Source organism: Somniosus microcephalus, unplaced genomic scaffold, assembly GCF_052327205.1.
Source record: "Somniosus microcephalus isolate GS21.2 unplaced genomic scaffold, FLI_Smic_1.0 unresolved_chr9, whole genome shotgun sequence".
Classification (NCBI taxonomy): Eukaryota; Metazoa; Chordata; class Chondrichthyes; order Squaliformes; family Somniosidae; genus Somniosus; species Somniosus microcephalus.
Window position 1 is genome coordinate 2,705,930 of NW_028225187.1, and position 22,310 is coordinate 2,728,239.

General features: G+C 46.4%; 1 protein-coding gene across 2 annotated transcripts in view; it reads left to right on the forward strand.

Annotated features, from left to right (window-relative positions):
- Nucleotides 1–22,310, forward strand: part of LOC147084224 (NACHT, LRR and PYD domains-containing protein 3-like) — a 299,061-nt gene that overhangs the window by 58,555 nt on the left and 218,196 nt on the right. For both annotated transcript variants that reach the window (XM_085979477.1, XM_085979478.1), the window contains exon 3: nucleotides 14,417–14,512. The gene's annotated coding sequence lies outside the window, so the exon portion shown is untranslated. The remainder of the gene's footprint in view (nucleotides 1–14,416; nucleotides 14,513–22,310) is intronic.

Consider the following 22,310-nt stretch of genomic DNA (forward strand, 5'->3'; position numbering starts at 1 on the left):
ACTGAACGGCTGTAGGGCATTCTGAAGGGGGAGGGCGAACAGTCAGAGGTCGTGGTTCACATTGGTACCAAGGACATAGATAGAAAGCGGGATGAGGTCCTGCAACAAGAATTTAGGGAGCTAGGTAGCAGATTAAAAAGCAGGACCTCAAAGGTTGTAATCTCTGGATTGCTCCCGGTGCCACGTGGTAGTGATTATTATAGGAATAGGTGGATAGAGCAGATGAATGCGTGGCTGAAGAGTTTGTGCAGGAGGGAGGGCTTTAGTTTCCTGGATCACTGGCTCTGCTTCTGGGGAAGGTGGGACCTGTACAAGTCGGACGGGTTGCACATGAATCGGAACGGGACCAACATCCTTGCGGGGAGGTTTGCTAGCACTGTTGGGGGGAGTGTAAACTAACTTGGCAGGGGGATGGGTGAAATAAAGAATAGATTTGCCTTCCAAAGCTAGGCTTTATTAACTTCAAAATCTGCAGCACATCTTTCCACATCCAGTCCCAACCAAAGCTGGGAAAGAACTGAATTTAAGGTGGCCACCACACATCATGTGACATCAACTACCAATGAGATTACAACATATATCCCAAGGCAGTTAACAAACAACCAATCACAATACTTTTACTAAACAAGGAATAATCACCACATTCACCCCTCCTTTTAAAATATACTCCAACCTAAATAACCTTTACAATTTATAATTAATTATTTACAACTAAAACTGTGCACAACAAGAGTAAAACTGTTTACATGACACAATACTAAGTGAACAACAACAAATAATAACATTGCACATAAGTATTAAGTATCTCTCAACTAAAACAATATAATATAATATTTCAACAATTTTAAAACATTACTATCAATTTAAAAGTCCATTTTCAATCGGTCGACCAGATATCTTGTTCGTGTCGACCTTCTTAACCTTGGTGAAATTCCTTGCCCTCCCACACCAGAAGGCACAGAAGTATCTTCAGCAGGAAGGCTATCCATATCCCGATTTTCAACGGTTTCCGGATTAGAAATCCCATCAGAAGGTAAACTGGGACGGTCATAAACATCCATCAAGGGCTGACTAATAGAAGCATAATTATCTGCAATCGGATTGGAGACATTCGTAGTATCTGTAACAGCATCCACATTATCTGAATCATGACTATTGTTAATATCCTCAAAAGAGGGCTGGCCACCACAAGGAGCCAAGTCTTTAATTGAAACGGTACTTTCTTTCCCATCTTGGAATCGAATATGAGCATATTGGGAATTTGCCTCCAACAGCTCCACCTCCTCCACTAAAGGATCATATTTTGACAATCTAACATGGCGTTGAAGCAGCACAGGTCCCTGCATAGTAAGCCATGAAGGTACCGAATATCCCGTAGTAGATCTCCGCGGATAGTTAAAGAGCCTTTCATGGGGGGTCACATTAGTAGCCGTTGAAAGCAATGATCTAATGGAATGCAGGGCATCAGGCAGTACCATTTCCCACTGTGTATTCTTAAGGTTCCGGGATGTCAAAGCCAACATAACTGCCTTCCAGATCACCCCATTGTATCGTTCGCACTGTCCATTACCCTGGGGATTATACGGGGTAGTTCTACTAGTAGAAATTCCCCGACTCTGAAGGTATTCCTTCAACTGGGAAGACATAAAAGAACTTCCCTGATCCGAATGGATATACGCAGGCATCCCAAAGATGACAAAAAGTTGAGTCAGACATTTGATAACTGTAGCAGCTGATACATCTGCACAAGGAAAAGCAAAAGGGAACCTTGAAAACTCATCCACAACAGTAAAAATATATCGGTTTTGAGTAGTTAAAGGAAGAGGCCCCTTTAAAATCGACGCTCAAACGTTCAAAAGGAGAAGTAGCCTTTATAAGATGAGCTCGTTGAGGCTTAAAGAAATTCGGTTTACACCGAGCGCAGATAGAACATGATGAAGTCACCCGCTTGACGTCTTCAACTGAAAAGGGCAAATTCTTACTGCGTACGAAGTGTATCATCCTCGTAACCCCAGGATGACATAAGGCATTGTGAAGATTAATAAGCGTATCTCCGTGAATCACAGAACAATAAGCCCTCGACAGTGCATCAGCAGCAACATTATCCTTCCCCGGACGATAAACGATGTCAAAATGGTAACATGCCAACTCAATCCTCCATCTCATTATTTTATCATTTTTGATCTTTCCAAAATGTTTAACATCAAACATAAAGGACACAGATTTTTGATCAGTTACCAACGTGAAATGTCGCCCCGATAAATAATGTCTCCATTTACGCAATGCTTCTACTATTGCGTATGCCTCTTTCTCTATTGAAGAATGTCTTTTTTCACTATTGTTCAAAGTACGTGAGAAAAAGGCCACAGGTCTTCCATTTTGGTTCAGAGTAGCCCCAATTGCAAAATCAGAAGCATCCGTCTCGATCACAAAAGGAACCTGCTCATCAATAGAATGCACAACTGCTCCTAAAATATCCTTTTTAAAATTCTCAAAACATGTCCTGGCCTCCCATGATAGAGGATATGTCGTAACCCGAATAAGAGGCCGGATCTTCCATGAAAAATTTGCAATCCAATTAGAATAATAAGAAAACAGTCCAACAACTCGTTGCAAAGCCTTAGAATTAGTAGGACAAGGTAAATCAATCAATGGTCGCAGACGTTCTGGATCTGGTTTAATCTTGTTTCCCGAGATAATATACCCCAATAGATTTACCTCAGTAGTCGAAAAGATACATTTCTCTTTATTAAAAGTTAAACCAACTTTTTCCGCAGCTTGAAGGAATCTTTTTAAATTAGAATCATGCTCCACCCTTGATTTGCCACACACTGTGATGTCATCTAAGTATGAAAAGGTGTCAGATAGGGAGTTATCACTTATAAAAGCATCCATTGCCCGTTGAAAACAAGCAACACCATTAGTAACACCAAATGGTATTCGGCAAAACTGATACAGCTTTCCACCAGCCTCAAAGGCAGTATATGGTTGATCCTTCTTAACAATAGGAATCTGATGATAAGCACTCTTTAAATCAATAGTGCTAAAAACCTTATACTGAGATACTTTGTTGATAAGCTCATCAATCTTAGGCAAAGGGTACGCATCTATTTGAGTATACCTATTAATAGTTTGGGAATAGTCTATCACCATTCGTTTCTTGTGTCTCTCATTAGTCGTGACAACTACCTGTGCTTGCCAAGGCGAACAACTAGGTTCAATGATTCCTTCCAATAAGAGACGTTGAACTTCAGAATTAATAAATTCTCTATCCTGACTACTATATCTTCTTGACTTGGTAGCAATTGGCTTACAATCCGGCATCAAATTGGAAAAAAGTGATAATGGAGAAATGGATAAAGAGGTTAATCCACAAATAGATAAAGGTGGCTTAGTCCCTCCAAATGAAAGACTAAGAGACTCGTGCAACTGAAGCACATCATGTCCAATCAAAATATCCGCACAGAGATTAGGCAAAACAGATAGGCGTATATCAGTATACGTATTACCTAAAAGAATCATTTTCACAAAGCAACAACCAGCTATTTGTGAAGGAAGGGTCGTCTGAGCCATACACACCTGATACGTAACAGGCGAAATTTTCAAATGCTTCTCCTTCGCAAACTGAAGACTTATAAAACTCTCAGTACTGCCCGTATCTATAAGGGCCTTCACTTCCAACCCATTAACTTGAGCCATAACTATAGCTTTGTTTAGGCCATGAGCAAATGCAGCAGAAATTGATGCAATAAACGCCCTATCTAAAGGCTGAATAGTCACAGAGGAGGAGGTGGTAGAGGAGGGCCCTCCCACACCAGGAGAGGAGGAGGTAATTGAACCTGATGATTTGCACACGCGTGCATAATGACCTCTCTTGCCGCATTTACTACACACAGCCTCCCGAGCAGGACACTTCAGACGAGGGTGCCGGATATTCCCACAAAAATAACACTTCTGAATCCTAGAGGCAACAGCCGCCGAAGTAGAAACTGTTTCATAATCTAGTAAACCACTCCCATTAAGTCCACATAATTCCTTTTCATCCGAAATTGCCGAAACCATAGTCGCAGGCCGATTAAAAAGAGCATAAGAATCCGAACTTCTCTGAGCCACATCCAATGTAGAAGCTTGCTCAAAAGCACTTTTAAGATCCAAAGTCTTATTTTCTAACAACCGCTGACGAATTGATCTAGACAGTAATCCATTAATTAAAAGCATCCCGTACTGATTCTTCCTTATATTCTTCAGGCGTCACGGCCTTATAATTACAGTTAACACTAAGGCACCGAAGTGCTTGTAAATAAGTATCCAAAGATTCTCCCACCTGCTGCCTACGGGCAGATAGAAGGTGACGTGCAAATACCTCATTCTTTGGTTTAACAAAAATCTTTTCCAATGTAGAAATAGCCACTTCATAAGTTTTACAGTCCAAAATATATTTATATACATCCGGAGCAATGTAGTTGATAAGCATATTCAGCTTATTTAGAGACTCTTGATCCAACACGCCCAAAAAGTTTTTAAATGTACAATACCAATGTTTCCATTTATCATCCACTCCAGCAGAATTGGGGTCAGCCTTGAATCGTTCTGGTTGAAGATATCGCTCCATTCTAACATAAAGTTAATAAATTGAAATAAAGAATAGATTGGCCTTCCAAAGCTAGGCTTTATTAACTTTAAAATCTGCAGCACATCTTTCCACATCCAGTCCCAACCAAAGCTGGGAAAGATCTGAATTTAAAGTGGCCACCACACATCATGTGACATCAACTACCAATGAGATTACAACATATATCCCAAGGCAGTTAACAAACAACCAATCACAATACTTTTACTAAACAAGGAATAATCACCACAATGGGATACAAAGTGGAGCTATAGTAGGGTGTGATGCAGAGCCAAATATAGAGGAAAAAACAAGTCAGCCTGGAAGGCAGAGCAAATATGTAACGGCACAAGGGAGCATGGCAAGGCTGGATGGCATTTATTTTAATGCAAGGAGTCTTGCGAGTAAAGCAGATGAATTCAAGGTGTTGATGAACACATGGGAGTATGATATTGTTGCTATCACAGAGACATGGTTGAGGGAGGGGCAGGACTGGCAGCTCAGTATTCCAGGGTATAGAATCTTCAGGCAAGACAGAGGGGGGGTGTAAAAGAGGAGGGGGTGTTGCAATATTAATCAAGGAGTCAATTACTGCTGTAAGGAGAGATGATATCTTGGCAGGTTCTCATTGATTTATCTCCAGAAGGTTCCTGAACACCGGCGCTAGACTGATTCGCCTGTAGTTCATTGGTTTACCACACGCCCCGTTTTTAAACAAGGGGGTAACATTTGCAAATCCCCAGTCCTGTGGCACCACTCCCCTATCCAAGGAGGATTCAAAGATTGTGGCCAGAGCCTTCCTTCTCTCAGTAACCCAGGATGCATCCCATCCAGACCATGACACTTCCACTTTGAGCGCTGTCAACTGTTTCACTAAATCCTCTTGGTCTATTTATATCCTGTCCAATTTCACTACCACCCTCTCCTTCACTGTAACATTGGCAGCATCCTCTTCTTTAGTGAAGGCAGATGCAAAGTACTCATTCAGTACCTCAGCCATGCCCACTGCATCCACCAGAAGATTCCCCTTTTGGTCCTTAATCATCGCACCTTTCCATTGACTCTCCTTTTAGGCTTTACATGTTTAAGAAAGATTTTAATGTTCCCTATTCTATTCCCACTAATCTTTCCTCAGTTTTTCCGTGCCGCTCTTAGTTTGTTTTTGATTTCTCCTCTGTACTTTCTGTATTCAGCTTGATTCCCTACGGTGCTGCTGTTGTTGTCGTGTGTTTATTATACCAGAGTCTGCGTGTGTCAAACAGCAGAAAACTCCATCTTACAAGGTCTCAAATTGGGTTATAACTTAATGCCGACGAATAACATCAACTTAAGTTTGGAGAAATTACTGATCCGGGACTGAATCACTTTCACATTTCCCCAGTGGGGAAAGGGAAGGACGCTGACTGAGAGTTTGTTAGACACACAGCGGGACACGCGCACACGTGGAGAATTATAATTGTAAAACAGCAGCCAGATCAAACCAGTTATGTATTTAAGAGGTTTCCAGATATTGTAAGACCCCTAAAGATATTGCGTCACCAATCTGCTTAAAGTGACCCCACTGTTAATGTTAGTGGAGCAGTGGTGAATGTCCTCGCCTCCGACAGTGCTCATTAGTCAAGTGCTGACACCATGAGCGATGTCCTCGGCTTTATTACAAGAGGAGTAGCGAATAACAGCAAGGAAGTGATGTTCAACTGTTATAAAAGACTGGTTAGGCCTCAGCTGGAGTCTGGTTTTCAATTCTGGGCACCACACTTTAGGGAGGATATCAAGGCCTTGGAGATGGTGCAGAAGAGATTTGAGAGAATTGTACTAAGGATCAGGGACTTCAGTTCTGGGGAGAGGCTGGTTTGTTCTCTTTAGAGCAGAGTTGGTTAAACGAAGATTTTATAGAGCTGTTGAAACTCATGATTGGTTTTGATGAGTAAATAAGGAGGAACTGTTTCCATTGGCAGAAGGGTCAGTAACCAGACGATGCAGATTTAAAGTGAGTGGAAAAAGAGCCACAGGCGAGGTGAGGTAACATTGTGTTACACAGCGAGTTAGTGAGATCTGGAATGCATTGTCCGAAAGGGTGGTGAGGTAACATTGTGTTACACAGCGAGTTAGTGTGATCTGGAATGCATTGTCCGAAAGGGTGGTGAGGTAACATTGTGTTACACAGTGAGTTAGTGTGATCTGGAATGCATTGCCCGAAAGGGTGGTGAGGTAACATTGTGTTACACAGCGAGTTAGTGAGATCTGGAATGCATTGTCCGAAAGGGTGGTGAGGTAACATTGTGTTACACAGTGAGTTAGTGTGATCTGGAATGCATTGTCCGAAAGGGTGGTGAGGTAACATTGTGTTACACAGCGAGTTAGTGAGATCTGGAATGCATTGCCCGAAAGGGTGGTGAGGTAACATTGTGTTACACAGCGAGTTAGTGAGATCTGGAATGCATTGTCCGAAAGGGTGGTGAGGTAACATTGTGTTACACAGCGAGTTAGTGTGATCTGGAATGCATTGCCCGAGAGGGTGGTGAGGTAACATTGTGTTACACAGCGAGTTAGTGTGATCTGGAATGCATTGTCCGAAAGGGTGGTGAGGTAACATTGTGTTACACAGCGAGTTAGTGTGATCTGGAATGCATTGCCCGAGAGGGTGGTGAGGTAACATTGTGTTACACAGCGAGTTAGTGAGATCTGGAATGCATTGCCCGAAAGGGTGGTGAGGTAACATTGTGTTACACAGCGAGTTAGTGTGATCTGGAATGCATTGCCCGAGAGGGTGGTGAGGTAACATTGTGTTACACAGCGAGTTAGTGTGATCTGGAATGCATTGCCCGAAAGGGTGGTGAGGTAACATTGTGTTACACAGCGAGTTAGTGTGATCTGCAATGCATTGCCCGAAAGGGTGGTGAGATAACATTGTGTTACACAGCGAGTTAGTGAGATCTCGAATGCATTGCCCGAAAGGGTGGTGAGGTAACATTGTGTTACACAGCGAGTTAGTGAGATCTGGAATGCATTGCCCGAAAGGGTGGTGAGGTAACATTGTGTTACACAGTGAGTTAGTGAGACCTGGAATGCATTGCCCGAGAGGGTGGTGAGGTAACATTGTGTTACACAGCGAGTTAGTGTGATCTGGAATGCATTGCCCGAAAGGGTGGTGAGGTAACATTGTGTTACACAGCGAGTTAGTGTGATCTGGAATTCATTGTCCGAAAGGGTGGTGAGGTAACATTGTGTTACACAGCGAGTTAGTGTGATCTGGAATGCATTGTCCGAAAGGGTGGTGAGGTAACATTGTGTTACACAGCGAGTTAGTGTGATCTGGAATGCATTGTCCGAAAGGGTGGTGAGGTAACATTGTGATACACAGCGAGTTAGTGAGATCTGGAATGCATTGCCCGAAAGGGTGGTGAGGTAACATTGTGTTACACAGCGAGTTAGTGAGATCTGGAATGCATTGCCCAAAAGGGTGGTGAGGTAACATTGTGTTACACAGCGAGTTAGTGTGATCTGGAATGCATTGCCCGAAAGGGTGGTGAGGTAACATTGTGTTACACAGCGAGTTAGTGAGATCTGGAATGCATTGTCCGAAAGTGTGGTGAGGTAACATTGTGTTACACAGTGAGTTAGTGTGATCTGGAATGCATTGTCCGAAAGGGTGGTGAGGTAACATTGTGTTACACAGCGAGTTAGTGAGATCTGGAATGCATTGCCCGAAAGGGTGGTGAGGTAACATTGTGTTACACAGCGAGTTAGTGTGATCTGGAATGCATTGCCCGAAAGGGTGGTGAGGTAACATTGTGTTACACAGCGAGTTAGTGCGACCTGGAATGCATTGCCCGAAAGGGTGGTGAGGTAACATTGTGTTACACAGTGAGTTAGTGTGATCTGGAATGCATTGCCCGAAAGGGTGGTGAGGTAACATTGTGTTACACAGCGAGTTAGTGAGATCTGGAATGCATTGCCCGAGAGGGTGGTGAGGTAACATTGTGTTACACAGTGAGTTAGTGTGATCTGGAATGCATTGTCCGAAAGGGTGGTGAGGTAACATTGTGTTACACAGCGAGTTAGTGAGATCTGGAATGCATTGTCTGAAAGGGTGGTGAGGTAACATTGTGTTACACAGCGAGTTAGTGAGATCTGGAATGCATTGCCCGAAAGGGTGGTGAGGTAACATTGTGTTACACAGCGAGTTAGTGTGACCTGGAATGCATTGCCCGAAAGGGTGGTGAGGTAACATTGTGTTACACAGCGAGTTAGTGTGATCTGGAATGCATTGCCCGAAAGGGTGGTGAGGTAACATTGTGTTACACAGCGAGTTAGTGAGATCTGGAATGCATTGCCCGAGAGGGTGGAGGAAGCAGATTCTGTTGTAACATTGAAAAGGGAATTGGATAAATACTTGAAGGGAAAACATTTACAGGGCTATGGGGAAAGAGAGGGACAGTGGTAATAATGGGATCGCTCTTCCAAAGAGTCAGCACCGGTGTGATGGGCTGAATGACCTCCTGTGCTGTATCATATTATGGGTCTATGATGCAGCCACGCCTCGTCAATGGAGGTGCCTGATGGGCTGAATGACCTGTGCTGTATCATATTATGGGTCTATGATGCAGCCTCGCCCAGTCAATGGAGGTGCCTGATGGGCTGAATGACCTCCTGTGCTGTATCATATTATGGGTCTATGATGCAGCCTCGCCCAGTCAATGGAGGTGCCTGATGGGCTGAATGACCTTCTGTGCTGTATCATATTCTGATTCTATGGTGCAGCCTCGCCTCGTCAATGGAGGTGCCTGATGAGGCGATCTCAGCAGAGATTTCAATGCCCCGGCAAATCCCAAGAAGCAGGTATTGAAACAATCCAATCTGCCTCCGGCGCTACAGTACTCGGTTACTGTGCACCAGCAGCAGCATCATCGGTTCAATATTGGCCAACAATATAGGTGTGGCTAGAAAGACAAAAGTTCACCCATTGCTGGAGATTTGCAATCTGCGATCAGGGAGCTAGGACAGGAAGCACATGAGGATCAGTTTTATGGGATGGACAGTGGAGGCCATGACATGGAAAAGAATGCCAGATGAGACTATATCGAATGCTGTGGGAAGGTGAATGATGGACAAGGAAGGGTTACACCCCATGGTCACAATCACAGAGATTGGAGTTTGTGACAGTTCGGGACAGATTAGATTTACATCGAAACTGCAGCAGAGAAACAGTCCATTCGGCTCTAGTGGTCTATGCTGTGTTTATACTCCACGGGAGCCTCCTCCCACTCTCATTACATCTTGACACCGTGTCCACATATACATTCGAGGGTGTTAGACTCGCGACACCAATATTAAATAACATTCAGAACGCCGGAGAACCCGCCCTCCTGGAGTGGATTGAGCGAGTTTGTCGCACTCCCCTCACTTCAGAAAGAAATGAGCTCATTCATGTTGGACCTAAAAAGGATCGATCAGAGAATGTTCTAAATGGTTAGAAGTTAGGAACTGTGGATGGGCAGAAAGAACGAGGGGTCCACGTAACCTTAACCGCAGAGCGAGGCCGTTCAGGGGTGATGTTAGAAGTTAGGAACTGTGGATGGGCAGAGAGAACGAGGGGTCCACGTAACCTTAACCGCAGAGCTCGGCCGTTCAGGGGTGATGTTAGAAGTTAGGAACTGTGGATGGGCAGAGAGAACGAGGGGTCCACGTAACCTTAACCACAGAGCGAGGCCGTTCAGGGGTGATGTTAGAAGTTAGGAACTGTGGATGGGCAGAGAGAACGAGGGGTCCACGTAACCTTAACCGCAGAGCGAGGCCGTTCAGGGGTGATGTTAGGAACTGTGGATGGGCAGAGAGAACGAGGGGTCCTCGTAACCTTAACCGCAGAGCGAGGCCGTTCAGGGGTGATGTTAGAAGTTAGGAACTGTGGATGGGCAGAGAGAACGAGGGGTCCTCGTAACCTTAACCGCAGAGCGAGGCCGTTCAGGGGTGATGTTAGAAGTTAGGAACTGTGGATGGGCAGAGAGAACGAGGGGTCCACGTAACCTTAACCACAGAGCGAGGCCGTTCAGGGGTGATGTTAGAAGTTAGGAACTGTGGATGGGCAGAGAGAACGAGGGGTCCACGTAACCTTAACCGCAGAGCGAGGCCGTTCAGGGGTGATGTTAGAAGTTAGGAACTGTGGATGGGCAGAGAGAACGAGGGGTCCACGTAACCTTAACCGCAGAGCGAGGCCGCTCAGGGGTGATGTTAGAAGTTAGGAACTGTGGATGGGCAGAGAGAACGAGGGGTCCACGTAACCTTAACCGCAGAGCGAGGCCGTTCAGGGGTGATGTTAGAAGTTAGGAACTGTGGATGGGCAGAGAGAACGAGGGGTCCACGTAACCTTAACCGCAGAGCGAGGCCGTTCAGGGGTGATGTTAGAAGTTAGGAACTGTGGATGGGCAGAGAGAACGAGGGGTCCACGTAACCTTAACCGCAGAGCGAGGCCATTCAGGGGTGATGTTACAAAGCATTTCTTCAGACACCGTGTAGTGGAAATCTGGAACACTCGCCCTCAAGAAGCTGTTGAGGTTCGGTCAATTGAAAATGACAAACTGTGATTGATAGATTTGTGTTAGGCAATGGTATTTAGGGATATGGAACCAAGGCTGGGAGATGGAGTTAAGATACAGCTCAGTCATGATCGAATTGAATGGAGGAACAAGCTGGAACGAATGAGCGGCCTACTCCTGTTCCTATGTTCCTGTGCCTCTAATTATAAAGCCAATGCTCCCATATAAGTTTCTAAAAGCCTTATCGTCCTGTCCTGTCACCATCAAAGATTTCTGTATCTATACCCCCAAGTTTTTCTGTTCCTGCAACCCCTTTAAATTGTACCAGTTGGTTTAAATTGCATCGCCTCATTCTTCCTTCCAAAATGCAGCATTTCGCACTTCTCTGCATTAAATTTCACCGGCCATGTGTCTGCCCATTTCACCAGTGTCTCTATTTCCTCCTGAAGTCTTCTGCTGTCCTCACGGTTTAGGACTTTTCCGAGATTCGTGTCATCGACAAACTTTTAAACTATGCCCTGTATACCCAAGTCCATGTCACTGAAATAAATCCAAAAGAGCAGTGGTCCTAATCCCGCCCCCTGGGGACACTGTAAACTTCCCTCCAGTGTGAACAATATCGGTTCACAACTACTGTCTGTTTTCTGTCCCTTCGCCAATTTAGTATCCACGCTTCCACTGCTCCTTTAATATCATTGGCTCCAATTTTGTTGTAAGAAGTCACACAACACCAGGTTATAGTCCAACAGTTTATTTGAAATCACAAGCTTTCGGAGCGCTGCTCCTTCATCAGGTGAAGTGGAGAGATGCATATAGACACAGCTTATATAGTCCGAGAATAATGCCAGATGATTACAGGTAATCTTTCTAACTGCCATTTATCACACCTCGGCAGAGAGATAATCACAGCAATCAAAGGTGTGAATGGTGTCCAAACAGGTCAGTCAGGAAAACATTACATCAAAGAACAATGAGGTGGGGTCACAAGGGGTCAAATGTTGCAGATGCTGGGGTCTGTATGAAAAACAAAAAACAGACAAAAGACTTTTTTTGCTGGAAATCACAGCAGGTCCGGCTGCATCTGTGTAGAAGGAACAAGCCAACGACGACTCGAGTCTGGATGACCCTACATCATGTGGGGTTACATGTAGTGTGACATGAACCCAAGATCCCAGTTGAGGCTGTCCTCATGAGTGCGGAACTTGGCTATCAGTTTCTGCTCGACGATTTTGCATTGTCGTGTGTCTCGAAGGCCGCCTTGGAGAATGCTTACCCGAAGATCGGAGGCTGAATGTCCTTGACTGCTGACATGTTCCCCAACTGGGAGGGAACACTCCTGCCTGGCGATTGTTGCGCAGTGTCCGTTCATCCGTTGTCGCAGTGTCTGCATGGTCTCGCCGATGTACCATGCTCCGGGGCATCCTTTCCTGCAACGTATGAGGTCGACAACGTTGGCCGAGTCACATGAGTATGTACCATGTACCTGGTGGGTGGTGTCCTCACGTGTGATGATGGTATCTGTGTTGATGATCTGGCATGTCTTGCAGAGGCTGCCGTGGCAGGGTTGTGTGGTGTCGTGGTCGCTGTTCTCCTGAAAGCTGGGTAATTTGCTGCGAACGATGGTCTGTTTGAGGTTAGGCGGCTGTTTGAAGGCGAGTAGTGGAGGCATGGGGATGGCCTTAGCAAGGTGTTCATCGTCATTGATGACATGTTGAAGGCTGCGAAGAACATGGTGTAGTTTCTCTGCTCTGGGGAAGTATTGGACGACGAAGGGTACTCTGTTGGTTGTGTCCTGTGTTTGTCTTCTGAGGAGGTCTATGCGATTTTTCGCTGTGGCCCGTCAGAACTGTCAATCGACAAGTCGAGTGCCATATCCCATTCTTACGAGGGCATCTTTCAGCGTCTGTAGGTGTCCATCGCATTCCTCCTCGTCTGAGCAGATCCTGTGTATTTGCAGGGCTTGTCCATAGGGGATGGCTTCTTTAACGTGGTTAGGGTGGAAGCTGGAGAAGTGGAGCATCGTGAGGTTGTCCGTGGGCTTGCGGGAGAGTGAAGTGCTGAGGTGTCCGTCTTTGATGGAGATTAGTGTGTCCAAGAATGAAACCGATTCTGAGGAGTAGTCCATGGTGAGTTTGATGGTGGGATGGAACTTGTTGATGTTATCGTGTCGTCTTTTCAGTGATTCTCCGCCATGGGTCCATAGGAAGAAAATGTCATCTATGTATCTGGTGTATAGCGTTGGTTGGAGGTCCTGTGCAGTGCAGAAGTCTTGCTCGAACTTGTGCATGAAGATGTTGGCATATTGGGGTGCGAATTTGGTCACCATGGCTGTTCCATGTGTTAGGGTAAAGAACCAATTTCATCCATTAGCTCATTCAAGTCAGCCAGGTTTGATTTGCCTTTACAAAAAATCCATTTTGTCTGTTCTTCCAAGTGACAGTTAATTTTGTTTTGGAAATGTTGTCCCGAGGAGTTTCCTCAACATCGATGTTAAGCTGAGTCGCCTGTAGTTAGTTGGTTCATCACTCTCCTTTATTGATCAGGGAAGTAATGTTTGCAGCCCTCCAGTCCTCTGGCACCTTTCCCATATCCAAGGATTGGAAGATTGTGGCAGAGTGGGTGACATTTCTACTTTGAGCCCTGCCAACCGTTTTAGTTCATCGTCCAATTTCTCTACCACCTCCTCCTTTACTGTATGATTGACAGCATCCTCTCCTTTAGTGAATACGGATGCAAAGTGTTAATTTAGTACCTCAGCCATGCCCTCTGCTTCCACAAGATGGTTGCCTTTTTGGTCCTTAATCGGCCCCACCTTTCCTTGGACTATTCTTTCACTATATGTTTATAAAAGGCGTTAGTGTTCCCTATTATGTTGCCACTAATCATTTCTCACACATTCTCCTTGCCCCTCTGTTGCTGTTGTGTGTTTATTCCACTAGTGGCAGCGTTAGTGAAACAGCAAAGTACTGAATTTTACAAAGACTCAAACTGGTACTGAATTAACTGAATCGCTTTTACATTTCCACAGTGGGGAAAGGAAAGGCCGCTGATTGATAGTTTCAATGGACGCACGTGCGCGGGCTCAAACACAAATGGAGGATTCTGATTGTAAAACAGCAGTCACATCCACCAGTTGTACATTCATGGTGTTTTCTGAGATCCCAGAGCTACTGATGGGGGAGGAGGGACTTGATATCATGTTAACAAGGCAACGTTCTCCTTCTCATTAATATTTCTGTCTAGCCCTCCATTAATGCTATATTTGTTACAGAGCATCAGAGCCTGGGAACGCCTGTCACCACCATGGCTGAAGGTCCAGACAGGGGAGAAGATCCAACATCTTCAACAAGAATGAGAATGGACACAGGTAGGCACACAAAACTCTTTAAATACAACTTCTGCCCTGACAAAAGGTCCAGATCAATTGCCTGAACCTTCAGCTCTCACAGGTCGAGGGAACAGGACAGGGGCTGTGGACAAAGAGGGAAATGAGTGACCATCTAGAGGGATATTGCAGTCACAGGTGGAGGGAGCCCCTGAGTACTGGACCTGTCCAATAGATACCTGGTATTGGGGTCTGTAAGGTGGAGAGAGACAGTGACTGAGGATCACAGTCACAGGTGGAGGGAGCCCCTGAGTACTGGAACTGTCCAATAGATACCTGGTATTGGGGACTGTAAGGTGGAGAGAGACAGTGACTGAGGATCACAGTCACAGGTGGAGGGAGCCCCTGAGTACTGGAACTGTCCAATAGATACCTGGTATTGGAGACTGTAAGGTGGAGAGAGACAGTGACTGAGGATCACAGTCACAGGTGGAGGGAGCCCCTGAGTACTGGAACTGTCCAATAGATACCTGGTATTGGGGACTGTAAGGTGGAGAGAGACAGTGACTGAGGATCACAGTCACAGGTGGAGGGAGCCCCTGAGTACTGGACCTGTCCAATAGATACCTGGTATTGGAGACTGTAAGGTGGAGAGAGACAGTGACTGAGGATCGCAGTCACAGGTGGAGGGAGCCCCTGAGTACTGGAACTGTCCAATAGATACCTGGTATTGGGGTCTGTAAGGTGGAGAGAGACAGTGACTGAGGATCACAGTCACAGGTGGAGGGAGCCCCTGAGTACTGGAACTGCCCAATAGATACCTGGTATTGGGGACTGTAAGGTGGAGAGAGACAGTGACTCAGAGGATCACAGTCACAGGTGGAGGGAGCCCCTGAGTACTGGAACTGTCCAATAGATACCTGGTATTGGGGGCTGTAAGGTGGAGAGAGACAGTGACTGAGGATCACAGTCACAGGTGGAGTGAGCCCCTGAGTACTGGACCTGTCCAATAGATACCTGGTATTGGGGACTGTAAGGTGGAGAGAGACAGTGACTCAGGATCACAGTCACAGGTGGAGGGAGCCCCTGAGTACTGGAACTGTCCAATAGATACCTGGTATTGGAGACTGTAAGGTGGAGAGAGACAGTGACTGAGGATCACAGTCACAGGTGGAGGAGCCCCTGAGTACTGGAACTGTCCAATAGATACCTGGTATTGGAGACTGTAAGGTGGAGAGAGACAGTGACTCAGAGGATCACAGTCACAGGTGGAGGGGCCCCTGAGTACTGGAACTGTCCAATAGATACCTGGTATTGGGGACTGTAAGGTGGAGAGAGACAGTGACTGAGGATCACAGTCACAGGTGGAGGGAGCCCCTGAGTACTGGAACTGTCCAATAGATACCTGGTATTGGGGACTGTAAGGTGGAGAGAGACAGTGACTCAGGATCCAGGATCACAGTCACAGGTGGAGGGAGCCCCTGAGTACTGGAACTGTCCAATAGATACCTGGTATTGGAGACTGTAAGGTGGAGAGAGACAGTGACTGAGGATCACAGTCACAGGTGGAGGGAGCCCCTGAGTACTGGAACTGTCCAATAGATACCTGGTATTGGGGACTGTAAGGTGGAGAGAGACAGTGACTGAGGATCACAGTCACAGGTGGAGGGAGCCCCTGAGTACTGGAACTGTCCAATAGATACCTGGTATTGGGGACTGTAAGGTGGAGAGAGACAGTGACTCAGAGGATCACAGTCACAGGTGGAGGAGCCCCTGAGTACTGGAACTGTCCAATAGATACCTGGTATTGGGGACTGTAAGGTGGAGAGAGACAGTGACTGAGGATCACAGTCACAGGTGGAGGAAGCCCCTGAGTACTGGAACTGTCCAATAGATACCTGGTATTGGGGACTGTAAGGTGGAGAGAGACAGTGACTGAGGATCACAGTCACAGGTGGAGGGAGCCCCTGAGTACTGGAACTGTCCAATAGATACCTGGTATTGGAGACTGTAAGGTGGAGAGAGACAGTGACTCAGAGGATCACAGTCACAGGTGGAGGGAGCCCCTGAGTACTGGAACTGTCCAATAGATACCTGGTATTGGGGGCTGTAAGGTGGAGAGAGACAGTGACTCAGAGGATCACAGTCACAGGTGGAGGGAGCCCCTGAGTACTGGAACTGTCCAATAGATACCTGGTATTGGGGGCTGTAAGGTGGAGAGAGACAGTGACTGAGGATCACAGTCACAGGTGGAGGGAGCCCCTGAGTACTGGAACTGTCCAATAGATACCTGGTATTGGGGACTGTAAGGTGGAGAGAGACAGTGACTCAGAGGATCACAGTCACAGGTGGAGGGAGCCCCTGAGTACTGGAACTGTCCAATAGATACCTGGTATTGGAGACTGTAAGGTGGAGAGAGACAGTGACTGAGGATCACAGTCACAGGTGGAGGGAGCCCCTGAGTACTGGAACTGTCCAATAGATACCTGGTATTGGAGACTGTAAGGTGGATAGAGACAGTGACTGAGGATCACAGTCACAGGTGGAGGGAGCCCCTGAGTACTGGAACTGTCCAATAGATACCTGGTATTGGGGACTGTAAGGTGGAGAGAGACAGTGACTGAGGATCACAGTCACAGGTGGAGGGAGCCCCTGAGTACTGGAACTGTCCAATAGATACCTGGTATTGGGGACTGTAAGGTGGAGAGAGACAGTGACTCAGAGGATCACAGTCACAGGTGGAGGGAGCCCGTGAGTACTGGAACTGACCAATAGATACCTGGTATTGGGGACTGTAAGGTGGAGAGAGACAGTGACTGAGGATCACAGTCACAGGTGGAGGGAGCCCCTGAGTACTGGAACTGTCCAATAGATACCTGGTATTGGGGGCTGTAAGGTGGAGAGAGACAGTGACTCAGAGGATCACAGTCACAGGTGGAGGGAGCCCCTGAGTACTGGAACTGTCCAATAGATACCTGGTATTGGGGACTGTAAGGTGGAGAGAGACAGTGACTGAGGATCACAGTCACAGGTGGAGGGAGCCCCTGAGTACTGGAACTGTCCAATAGATACCTGGTATTGGAGACTGTAAGGTGGAGAGAGACAGTGACTCAGAGGATCACAGTCACAGGTGGAGGGAGCCCCTGAGTACTGGAACTGTCCAATAGATACCTGGTATTGGGGTCTGTAAGGTGGAGAGAGACAGTGACTGAGGATCACAGTTACAGGTGGAGGGAGCCCCTGAGTACTGGAACTGTCCAATAGATACCTGGTATTGGGGGCTGTAAGGTGGAGTGAGACAGTGACTGAGGATCACAGTCACAGGTGGAGGGAGCCCCTGAGTACTGGAACTGTCCAATAGATACCTGGTATTGGGGACTGTAAGGTGGAGAGAGACAGTGACTCAGGATCACAGTCACAGGTGGAGGGAGCCCCTGAGTACTGGAACTGTCCAATAGATACCTGGTATTGGGGTCTGTAAGGTGGAGAGAGACAGTGACTGAGGATCGCAGTCACAGGTGGAGGGAGCCCCTGAGTACTGGAACTGTCCAATAGATACCTGGTATTGGAGACTGTAAGGTGGAGAGAGACAGTGACTCAGAGGATCACAGTCACAGGTGGAGGGAGCCCCTGAGTACTGGAACTGTCCAATAGATACCTGGTATTGGGGACTGTAAGGTGGAGAGAGACAGTGACTCAGAGGATCACAGTCACAGGTGGAGGGAGCCCCTGAGTACTGGAACTGTCCAATAGATACCTGGTATTGGAGACTGTAAGGCGGAGAGAGACAGTGACTCAGGATCACAGTCACAGGTGGAGGGAGCCCCTGAGTACTGGAACTGTCCAATAGATACCTGGTATTGGGGACTGTAAGGTGGAGAGAGACAGTGACTGAGGATCACAGTCACAGGTGGAGGGAGCCCCTGAGTACTGGAACTGTCCAATAGATACCTGGTATTGGGGGCTGTAAGGTGGAGAGAGACAGTGACTCAGAGGATCACAGTCACAGGTGGAGGAGCCCCTGAGTACTGGAACTGTCCAATAGATACCTGGTATTGGAGACTGTAAGGTGGAGAGAGACAGTGACTGAGGATCACAGTCACAGGTGGAGGGAGCCCCTGAGTACTGGAACTGTCCAATAGATACCTGGTATTTCGGGTCTGTAAGGTGGAGAGAGACAGTGACTCAGGATCGCAGTCACAGGTGGAGGGAGCCCCTGAGTACTGGAACTGTCCAATAGATACCTGGTATTGGGGACTGTAAGGTGGAGAGAGACAGTGACTGAGGATCACAGTCACAGGTGGAGGAAGCCCCTGAGTACTGGAACTGTCCAATAGATACCTGGTATTGGGGACTGTAAGGTGGAGAGAGACAGTGACTGAGGATCACAGTCACAGGTGGAGGGAGCCCCTGAGTGCTGGAACTGTCCAATAGATACCTGGTATTGGGGACTGTAAGGTGGAGAGAGACAGTGACTGAGGATCACAGTCACAGGTGGAGGGGCCCCTGAGTACTGGAACTGTCCAATAGATACCTGGTATTGGGGACTGTAAGGTGGAGAGAGACAGTGACTGAGGATCACAGTCACAGGTGGAGGAAGCCCCTGAGTACTGGAACTGTCCAATAGATACCTGGTATTGGGGACTGTAAGGTGGAGAGAGACAGTGACTGAGGATCACAGTCACAGGTGGAGGGAGCCCCTGAGTACTGGAACTGTCCAATAGATACCTGGTATTGGAGACTGTAAGGTGGATAGAGACAGTGACTGAGGATCACAGTCACAGGTGGAGGGAGCCCCTGAGTACTGGAACTGTCCAATAGATACCTGGTATTGGGGACTGTAAGGTGGAGAGAGACAGTGACTCAGGATCACAGTCACAGGTGGAGGGAGCCCCTGAGTACTGGAACTGTCCAATAGATACCTGGTATTGGGGACTGTAAGGTGGAGAGAGACAGTGACTGAGGATCACAGTCACAGGTGGAGGGAGCCCCTGAGTACTGGAACTGTCCAATAGATACCTGGTATTGGGGACTGTAAGGTGGAGAGAGACAGTGACTCAGGATCGCAGTCACAGGTGGAGGGAGCCCCTGAGTACTGGAACTGTCCAATAGATACCTGGTATTGGGGACTGTAAGGTGGAGAGAGACAGTGACTCAGGACCATATTCTTGAGCAAACAGTGTGGCCCCAGAGAGCAGGAGGCCACCCAGCGGGGTGAGAGTGAGTGGCAGGTGGGGCACAGGAATAGGAGAGCGGGACTGGTGGCAGATTGTATAGTCGGGGGAACAAACAACCTCTTCTGTAGCCCTGAGCAGGTCCTGAATGGTTAGTTACCTCCCTGGTGCCGAGGGAAAAACATCCTTGACTGGTGGGACCACCTCTGGGCAGGAATGGAGAGCAGAAAATAGCGGCGGTCGGAGCCAGTAACACGGATAGAAATACGTTTATAGAGGGACTATTGAGACTGAGGCACTAAACTAAGAAACCAGGCCTCAAGCTGTTGATCTCCGGATTGTTTACCACTGGGCTGCTTAAGACGGGTAATCTGAGGCTAGTCAATGTGTGGCTGAGGGCTGGAGCAGGAGGGAAGTGTTCACGGTCTTGGGGCACTAGACTGAGTTCAGTTGGAAGGGAAGGGACGGCCGTGATCTGTACCGACCAACATTAATGGTTTTACAGAAAAGGTGAATGGAGCAGTGGGAGGGTATCGGGATGTGACTGGAGAGTGGGAAATTACCGGATCTCAGACAAGAGAGAGGAATTAATAAAAATGCTGGAGTTGAAACAGAAGATTTAAGAAATAGTGAAAAAGGTATTAGCAAGAAAAAGGAAAGAGGATTTGAAATAGAGAGAGAGAAACTCACTTGCTTATAAAAAGAAACTGGGACAAGTCAACATTCCCAGTGTTGGAGCGAGTATTGAGTTGTGTGTGTGTACAAATCATTCCAAACATTCAGAAACATGAGATGTGATCTAGTATCTATAGAAGAAACGGGGACAAGTCAACATTCCCAGTGTTGGAGCGAGTATTGAGTTGTGTGTGAGTGAACAAATCATTCCAAACATTCAGAAACATGAGATGTGATCTAGTATCTATAGAAGAAACGGGGACAAGTCAACATTCCCAGTGTTGGAGCGAGTATTGAGTTGTGTGTGAGTGAACAAATCATTCCAAACATTCAGAAACATGAGATGTGATCTAGTATCTATAGAAGAAACGGGGACAAGTCAACATTCCCAGTGTTGGAGCGAGTATTGAGTTGTGTGTGAGTGAACAAATCATTCCAAACATTCAGAAACATGAGATGTGATCTAGTATCTATAGAAGAAACGGGGACAAGTCAACATTCCCAGTGTTGGAGCGAGTATTGAGTTGTGTGTGAGTGAACAAATCATTCCAAACATTCAGAAACATGAGATGTGATCCAGTATCTATAGAAGAAACGGGGACAAGTCAACATTCCCAGTGTTGGAGCGAGTATTGAGTTGTGTGTGAGTGAACAAATCATTCCAAACATTCAGAAACATGAGATGTGATCTAGTATCTATAGAAGAAACGGGGACAAGTCAACATTCCCAGTGTTGGAGCGAGTATTGTGTTGTGTGTGAGTGAACAAATCATTCCAAACATTCAGAAACATGAGCTGTGATCTAGTATCTATAGAAGAAACGGGGACAAGTCAACATTCCCAGTGTTGGAGCGAGTATTGTGTTGTGTGTGAGTGAACAAATCATTCCAAACATTCAGAAACATGAGCTGTGATCTAGTATCTATAGAAGAAACGGGGACAAGTCAACATTCCCAGTGTTGGAGCGAGTATTGAGCTGTGTGTGTGTGAACAAATCATTCCAAACATTCAGAAACATGAGCTGTGATCTAGTATCTATAGAAGAAACGGGGACAAGTCAACATTCCCAGTGTTGGAGCGAGTATTGAGTTGTGTGTGAGTGTACAAATCATTCCAAACATTCAGAAACATGAGATGTGATCTAGTATCTATAGAAGAAACGGGGACAAGTCAACATTCCCAGTGTTGGAGCTAGTATTGAGTTGTGTGCGTGTGAACAAATCATTCCAAACATTCAGAAACATGAGATGTGCTCTAGTATCTATAGAAGAAACAGGGACAAGTCAACATTCCCAGTGTTGGAGCGAGTATTGAGTTGTGTGTGAGTGAACAAATCATTCCAAACATTCAGAAACATGAGATGTGATCTAGTATCTATAGAAGAAACGGGGACAAGTCAACATTCCCAGTGTTGGAGCGAGTATTGAGTTGTGTGTGAGTGTACAAATCATTCCAAACATTCAGAAACATGAGATGTGATCTAGTATCTATAGAAGAAACGGGGACAAGTCAACATTCCCAGTGTTGGAGCGAGTATTGAGTTGTGTGTGAGTGAACAAATCATTCCAAACATTCAGAAACATGAGATGTGATCGAGTATCTATAGAAGAAACGGGGACAAGTCAACATTCCCAGTGTTGGAGCGAGTATTGAGTTGTGTGTGAGTGAACAAATCATTCCAAACATTCAGAAACATGAGATGTGATCGAGTATCTATAGAAGAAACGGGGACAAGTCAACATTCCCAGTGTTGGAGCGAGTATTGAGTTGTGTGAGTGAACAAATCATTCCAAACACTCAGAAACATGAGATGTGATCTAGTATCTATAGAAGAAACGGGGACAAGTCAACATTCCCAGTGTTGGAGCGAGTATTGAGCTGTGTGTGAGTGAACAAATCATTCCAAACATTCAGAAACATGAGATGTGATCTAGTATCTATAGAAGAAACGGGGACAAGTCAACATTCCCAGTGTTGGAGCGAGTATTGAG